Here is an 8,620-nt window from a genome sequence, read left to right as displayed (position 1 = left end):
AAAAATCTTAATGACACAGCAAAATGAAAGGAAACACTTTTTTAAAAATTAGTTGTCTGTTGTTTATGTTGGAGCTTAGATGTGTTTTCTTTCTTACAGAAATAAAAAAAAAATTCTGTGGGATGTACTTTCGAATCCGTATCAATTGAGTAATTTACTATTGTGCGTGGAAGGAATATGCATTTTACCGGAACAAGGTCGAAAGAAAAAATTGAAGACATCAAAGAATTCATACAAAAGAGGCATTTGACAAACGAAATAAATAGATAGATACATAATGTCCCTTTCAGTTGTAACAGGTTGCTCAGAAAATTCCTGTAGCAGTATGCATAGACGACAGTTATAAAACCTGACTTTGTTATATGGAACATATAAGAGAATGTAGCAAGTGTCTGTCATGATGCCGTATTTAACAGAGTTGAGTGTGAGAATGTTAGGAAACACCAAACTTTATGAACGATAGAAATATACACTAGAATTTAAGGATAATCTCCATCATTTCTCTAACGAAGCCACTGACACACATGTAGCAGCGACGACATCCAGACGTTAAATGACTCTATTTATTACGAAATTCGGGCAATGATAGGAATTTATTATAAATTAATAGGTTAGTTTTTTGTTAAGAAGTTAATTCGAATCATGGAAATATAATTAATTTGTGTAAATCTCAAACTATTATATAGCTATTGAAATCTTGATTTGCATGCTATTCAAGGATCACATTCTGTTCAAATGAGTAAAGTTTAAACTTATTTGTTAAAACTAATAAGTTATTTAGAATTCGTTTTATTTGCGAGTTGGAAAAAAGCAGATTTTGGTGATCTGTATGAGATTATAGGCTTTGGGAAATTATTATAAAAAAGGTTAAGAAAATCCAGATAGAAGCAACATAATATATGCAGGTATGGGTTGAGAAAGCATAACTGCTTATTAAACTGGGCAACTTTATATTTTGTTAATCGATTAATGTGTGAGGGTCTTGTAAAAATCGATAATTGAGATTACTTACTCAATGTCTAAAGTGAGAAGGTGAATGTCAAAGGCATGGCATAGAAATAAAGTAAAACTAAAATGTAAAATTCTAAAAAAAATATAAAATAAGTTATGAAAATATATTCATGGTAAGAAGGTTAATTACCATCAATACATGGAGCAATACATATTTAAATTTTATTTTGGATATATAAAATTATATGCAGATTTGTAGTTCTTGTTATAATTTCAGGAAAAATGATAAATAATTGAAGAAAATCTCGTGTGGATATATCTTCCCTTCTTTCGATTTTTTTCTAAATGCATTAATTCCAAATTTGGGCCTAATTCTAAAACTAAATATAACGTCAAAACATTCTATTTCAAATTATACAAAATACACACATCACCTGTTTATCTACTGTTGATAACTTTGTGCTATGAGTTTTTAAATTGAAGCATGCGAAATTTTCACTAGTAATGAGATTGGGCTTGCACATGTTACATTTTTGTATCTGAACATTAATAGCATATGCACGTCCGCAACGGTGAGCGAACAAATCGTGGATGTTTATTTTAAGATCGTGAGCGATCAAAGCCTAAGGCAAATGAAGTATTTATATTTATGCGATGATTATGTATATATTGGTGATTATGAAACGTGGTCGTTACAAGTCAACAAGGCCAAAGACGTTGCAAGCAGAGACAGTCACAGAAAAAAAGAAAAAAAGAAATGAAATTCGACGCAGCCTTTTCAGTTGAAATAAAATGCATTTATCCATGGTACTTTCTCTAATCATTCATTACACATTATTTTAAAAGTCTATTAGTTCACCATATAATTAACAAACACTGGCTAAAGGTTTTTTACTCCAAGTACCGTTCTTTCTTTTTCCCTCCTTTTACTTTCGCTTCTTTTCCTCCGCTCATAGAGGTCCCACAGGATACCGGTTTGATCATTTACATACGACCCATGCAGCTGCTGCTTCTGAATACGTGTCAGCGGCTCTGTTATAATTATACATGATTGTATTGCTCCCACAATCGTGAATTACTGTGATCGTATTTATAACTCATGTAATATAAATATTTCATTCATAAATGGGAGAGGAGTGCTATACTATGTTTTCAAATTTTGTTATTTAAGACCCAAAAATGGAGAGATTTCCTCCTTAGTCTATATTAACTTACTCATTAGAATGTGCAATGCACAGACAGAGGCTGGATATTATACTTAGTTAAGATTAACGTTCTACATCATTTGCGTGTCACTTTCGCTTGACTGCCAACTAAAGACTGAACTAGAAACTCAATTTTCTCAGCCAAACGTGGCATACTGTGATCGGTCGACTATATCTTTTGTCTGATATTTTACCTCTCCTTCAAATTACGTCACCTTCCTTTGTGTAACCACTGTTTCCCGTCAGGTTATCATGACATGTACTAATGTGACCCTAGCAAAAATTCACGCCAGCTAAACCTTATTAATTTCTTCATTTTTTTATAATCTCTCTCTCTTTCTCTCTCTCTCTCCCCCTCTCTCTCTCTCTCTCTCTATATATATATATATATAAATAAAGCGAAGGTGTCTGTGTGTCTCTGTGTGTGTCTGTGTACATTTTCCTTCGCAATAACTCTGTACATTTTCAGTCTACAGACTCGAAATTTGATATATAGGGTACTGAGATTTGGGAAAATCTATGTGATCGGTTTTCGGCCTGAAATTTTGCTGTTAAGGAGTCAAAGTTCAAGGATTTGACCTTTGAAAACTCTACCAAACTCCTCCGACAATTTTTGGTCTAAACACTTAAAATTTTAGATATAGGTTCCGTGTACATGCGTCTAACTTAATAAATCGACTCGAGCCCAAAACAATACATTTAAAGGGGTCATAATAGTGGTCAAACTTTTAAAAAAATGTTCGTATTTTTTTTTGCTCAGAATACACCTCGAAACACTCGAGCAACGCCGGGCTGAAACGCAAGTATATATATATATAAATGAACGTGTCTGTATGTGTGTCTGTGTGTTTGTCTGTGTGTGTACATTTTCCAACGCAATAACTCTGTCCATTTTCAGTCTACAGACGCGAAATTTAATATACAGTGTACTGAGATTTAGGAAAATCTTCGTAATCCGTTTTCGGCCAGAAATTTGTCTGTTAAGGGGTCACAATTCAACAATTTGCCTTTTGAGAACTCTACCAAACTCCTCCGGCAATTTTGTGCCTGAACACTTTAAATTTTAGATATAGGATCCTTAGACATGGATCGTACTTAATAATTGAATCTGCGTCCAAAACAATACATGTTTAGGGGTCATGATAGGGGTCAAATTTAAAAAATGACCTTTTTCATTTGCTCAACATACACCTCGAAACATCCGAACGGGTTGAAATGCTAATAAAACATAAAAAGATATAAAAATTCGACATTTTCTGTTAAGTGAGAATGAAATTAATTTAGTCATGGTTCTTCCAAAACAACGCATTTCCTTATATTTCACTTTAAATTTTGGATATAGGTGCCATGGATATGGATCTAACGAAAGGACTTAATTTAAACCCAAAACAATAAATTTTAAGAGGTCATAATATGGGACAAAATTAAACAATGTGACCGCTTTTCTTTTTTTTTTTTTTTTTGCTATACAGAAACCTCCAAACACTCGGTCAACGCGGAGCTGAAATGCTAGTACAATATACAATACACTATATCGTGAGTAGGCACGTGGGCCTCTACACCCAATATTACAATCTCTCAATACTTCTTATCACTAGATTTGTTGTCAAAGCAAAGCGGGTTGTTCCGCCATTGTTTGTCTACTCTGGCTTATGAGATATTGAGTGACTGAGTTACTATGCAGATGCCACTTCTTCTGGCAGCTGTTCCACACATTGATCACACGTTGGGAGAAGTGCTGGAACCGACCCAGCTGGCCCCTTCTAATGTTGCTACTTCACCAAGCACATCTAATGCGGTGGGGTCCTATAAACGTGTTAAAATGAATTATTTTTTATTAGTCCACATTGTATTCCTCATGCAGATATGCGAATACTTAGATGGAACATTAGAGTTGGAAGATTCAGTTTTTCAGTTGTTCCTCGTAAGAGAGACCATGCAGATCTGGAACCCATTTCGTTTTTCTTATTTTTAATTATGGTTTCTTTAAAGTGACTGTAAAGTGCAGAATCATTCGCGAATGAATGAGAAAGTTTTTATACACAAAGTTATAATTTAAATTAATGTCGCAAATAGCGAATTCTGCGGATGATAACGAGCTAACAGAGACAGCTCATCTGTATACATTTCTTTCTATGTCTGGTACTAAACTTCATACTTTATAAATGCCATTGTTCAGTATGTATATAATGAGAAAGAGAGAGAGAGAGAGAGACGGAGAGACGGAGAGAGGGAAATCGATACATACGAAACAAAGGCAAACTAAAGTAAGCCTATAAAAACATGATTTTGGTATATTACTTTCCCAGGTCTGGCTCGCTTATCATTGTTTGGCTTCGATATACTTACTTGCGATTTTCTCCCAGTAGACAAAGAATGCTTGAAAGGCGCTGGTGTCATCGATGGAATCGGCGACAAGAGCCTCGAGACATTGTGCAAGTTAACCGAATGTAGAATTGGATAGCGTTTCCCAAGAGCATTGAATGAATTTCTCTGCCTGCAAAACCAGGCTATTCTCAGACCGATCCGTTTCAAACAATTCGTAGTGTTATACAACATTTAGAGTTCGACCACAAACAATGCAGAAAATGTACGTCGATTGCATATAATGCTTGAAAATATAGTACATCGTCCCTCATGTGTTTGTTATAGTTGTTGAAATCGAACCTGACGTACGTAATTTAAGCGAAAATATGTGTCATCTGGTGGACGCCAAAATGGCGGTATGTGTTATGTTAAACTATTGTTATTTATTTATTTATTTTTAGTTATTTATTTATTTGTATATGTCTTCACTTACTGATTATTGTGAAACATTTATCTTTAAAAAAAAAAATTCTGCTCGACATACACGAAGAAGCATGAATGTGTACCATGCAAAGAAAGGAGGATCGTCAACGACCCTTTAATGGACAATGAAAGAATACTTTTACTACTGCTGCACATTAAACTCGGCTTAATCAAGCAGTTAACAAAGACTGTGGACAAAATTAGTGACTGTTAACTTACTTAGGGAAATGCTTATTCAAGCCGAGCTTGATGTGCAGACATCGGAAGGGCATTTGGAGTCAACCAGAGGGTTGTTAATAACGTTACTTTCTTTGCAATGCACAACTTCCACCAGCACAGGCGAATGATATTTTGTATATGCTGGGCACCCTTTCGATATAGTCACTGCAAACTATTGGACCCGATTACTTGTAATTAAAATATTCATTTCCAATCAAAACATTGAGTCTTACCCCCGTAAGCTTCTTCACGAATGCTCCATTCATGCGCACCTATAAACAACTATTTAAAAACAACATGATCAGATAACTTCTTAATTGACGCAATTATTAAAGGACTATATGAATTTGATATACTTCGTTTAATCGCTCGCATATCGATGACTGAGTATATTAAAACTCATGATTTAATATTTTAATAGAAAAAAAGGTTTTAATATCAATACTTATAATAGTAATAGTGGTATTTTGATATTAATGTCAGAAACATAATACAATTAAACTTTGTAGGTATATAGATATATATAAAACTGCCTTATATGTTTTTCAACACTTTAAACTATACGAAAATAGCAAACAAATTTAATCTCAAATCGTTCGTTCATTTTGCATTATTTTTCTATAAGTCAATGTATATCGTCCATTCAATACCTCTATCTCACAGAAGAGATGTTGCGAGTTTGTCTCTGATGTATCGTTATTTTCATGGAAAGTGTTCGACTGAGCTTCAATCTATGGTCCCCCCTCGCCAAACTTTCACAAGAAACACTCGTCTAGCTGTAAACACTATCAATAATTTCCCCCACTCTTTATCTGTGCCTAAACCTAAACGTAGATTCCATGAACAAAGCTTCTTTCTTAGAACTGCACGCCTGTGGAATTGTCTTCCGTTTTCCTGCTTTCCGGCTGACTACAATATGGTTGTGTTCAAGTCTAAAGTAAATAAGTTCTTGATGAGCCGTTCCATATAAGTTATCAAATTTACCAAATTTTCATTACTAATGATTACTATATTGACCAATTTCTACTGTACACTCTTTAACCCTTATCCTTGAGTGGCCTCTGGGCCTTGATAATGTGGTGATGCCTATGTAAAAAAAAAATATAGTATACTGCTTTCAAGAATCGAAAATAGTTCTAATATTTTTCAGAGATATCATTATAAAGCAATTTTTCGGAGATTTAAAAACAGAACAGCGTATTAAATTATAACCCTCCCCAGTGTTTAAAAATGGCAGCTTACTTAAACCTAAAACAATGTAATTCTAAATATCTGATATAATTCTTTGCTGCGTATTACTTATATATATATATATATATATATATATATATATATATATATATATATATATATATATATATATATATAATTTAAAGACGTACTTACATTGAAAATCCATGGATTAAGGACATTAAGTTAAACATTGTAGTTTTTGATTCAAACAAAACATTTCAATTTAATTTTGAAAATAGTTTCATTCAAATGAAATTTGAACGTATCAACTATAATTTATATTGCTCTGTCTAGTGCATTGCTCTATTTTATTGGGTTGGATATACTTATATGAATATTTGCTTGCGGTGTTTTATAAGACCTGAAACTACTAGATTCGGCAACCTGAAATCTAATTCCATTCGATGCATAAAAATCCCTCCCACCTTCTCCCTCTCTCTATCTACCTATCTATCTGTCTATATATTGAGTTTTATGAAATATGATTATAGCAATTCAAGCGACATCGAGGTTTCAACGTTTTAACTCTGTAGAACATAATCAGCAGCAGCAGCCCGTCGTATTTCGACAATGACACAGTCTGGTAAAAAGCCAATCGCTCTCTTAAAAATCCTATTGTAACTGAGACACATCTAGGCAGCCTCAGTAGGTGAAGGTGCTGGCTTCAGCTTACGTAGTATGTTGTCCTTCCAGAACTGTACATTTATTTTGCTAATGGCTGCTGCGCCAGCCATTGCCTTCTTCCAAGACACATGATCCCCGGCCTTTTATTTTTAGTTATCGTACACATTGATGCTCTTAAAATGTCTCTTGAGCAAGTCTTCGTAGCGTAGGCATGGTGCTCCTTTACTTTGAGTTTTATTTTGGTTCTCCATAAAAAAAAGCATTCGGTAGTCTGCTTCATTTCATATGTATTATATGCACTCTCCATCTTAAAGCCTCTTTTTTGAGAATTTAATATTGACTATATTCATTAAAACCTCCATCTTTTTTTAACATTCTTAATACGTTACTACCTTCAATAATTTCCTCCCTTATTTTGTGCAGGGATTAAAATTTATCGTATACTCTCAAAAATTCGATATGATATTGCCTTCAATTAGTTTCCAGACGTTTTTGTACAACCATTTAAAATTATCGTACACTCTCGAAAATTCGATATGTTATTGCTGAATATCTTATGAGATGACTGATTAATCTTTATGATTTTAGGTTCAAATGACCAGCTAAGGTAGAAATTAAGTAACACCCTTGTAAACCCTGATTGTAAAAGCTGATGAATTTCGAAAATTCAACCCGGACGTGATTACATTAAAAGAATGATATACAATAAAATTCCGTTTCAAACATGGAAAATGCCGCAGAAACGTATAAAATGCTTAAAACTGTGTTTGGACAATCTTACACTAATCGAACCTCAAATTTTGAGTAGCAGAAGACATTCAAGAAAGGCAAGGGGTTAAGAGGAATGATAAGATGTGTAGAAGGAGGAAAGGTGGTCAGACAGCCAGTGTTGATTTTCAAAATGAAGAATGTAATTGATTAGGATCGTCGTGTATCTATAGAGACAATAAATACACACTTTGAATATCAGAGATTATTTAAATAAATTGACATCAAGATACGTGTTAACCCTCCCTATATTCAAGAGCTAAGTCCCTGTGATTTTCGCCTATTCCCTAAGCTCAAGAAAAAACCATAGAGTTGTCGTTATGAGACAATTGGGGAGATGAAAAGGAGTGTGAGAGGTTTCAGAACTGTTGGATCGTTACGATAAAGGCTTTGCAGTCGGAAGAGATTCTTTCAAAGAAGACTAGAGTTTCATGTGTGGACTATCAATAAATGTTCCCATAAGAAAAATGTCTGGAAACCTTTTAAAGTCGCCTCGTATTATTAATAATTTTAAAATATATTTTATAGTTTTATTTAATTTATTAATTCGTCTATATTTTTCTAACTCCTTCACTTTTATTAACTAAACATTCAAAAACAAAAATTAATACCTCACTCAATATTTAATATTTTCTAATTTAAACTATTTAGATAATCAGTCAATAACTTTAAGATTGCTTAAATTAAGTATTATTGAAATATCCGGTGAGCTATTTTTTTTTTCACTTCAGCAACGCGTTGTCTGACCTCATCTTATGATTACTAATATTTCTCGCTATTTTCCTTTCTTCTGTCATTCTTTTAAAATCCCTGTTAGTAAAAACACGTCT

The sequence above is a fragment of the Euprymna scolopes genome, chromosome 34 (genome assembly GCF_053919585.1).
Source record: "Euprymna scolopes isolate OS-2025 chromosome 34, ASM5391958v1, whole genome shotgun sequence".
NCBI classification, from domain to species: domain Eukaryota; kingdom Metazoa; phylum Mollusca; class Cephalopoda; order Sepiida; family Sepiolidae; genus Euprymna; species Euprymna scolopes.
This window is presented reverse-complemented; position numbering follows the sequence as displayed.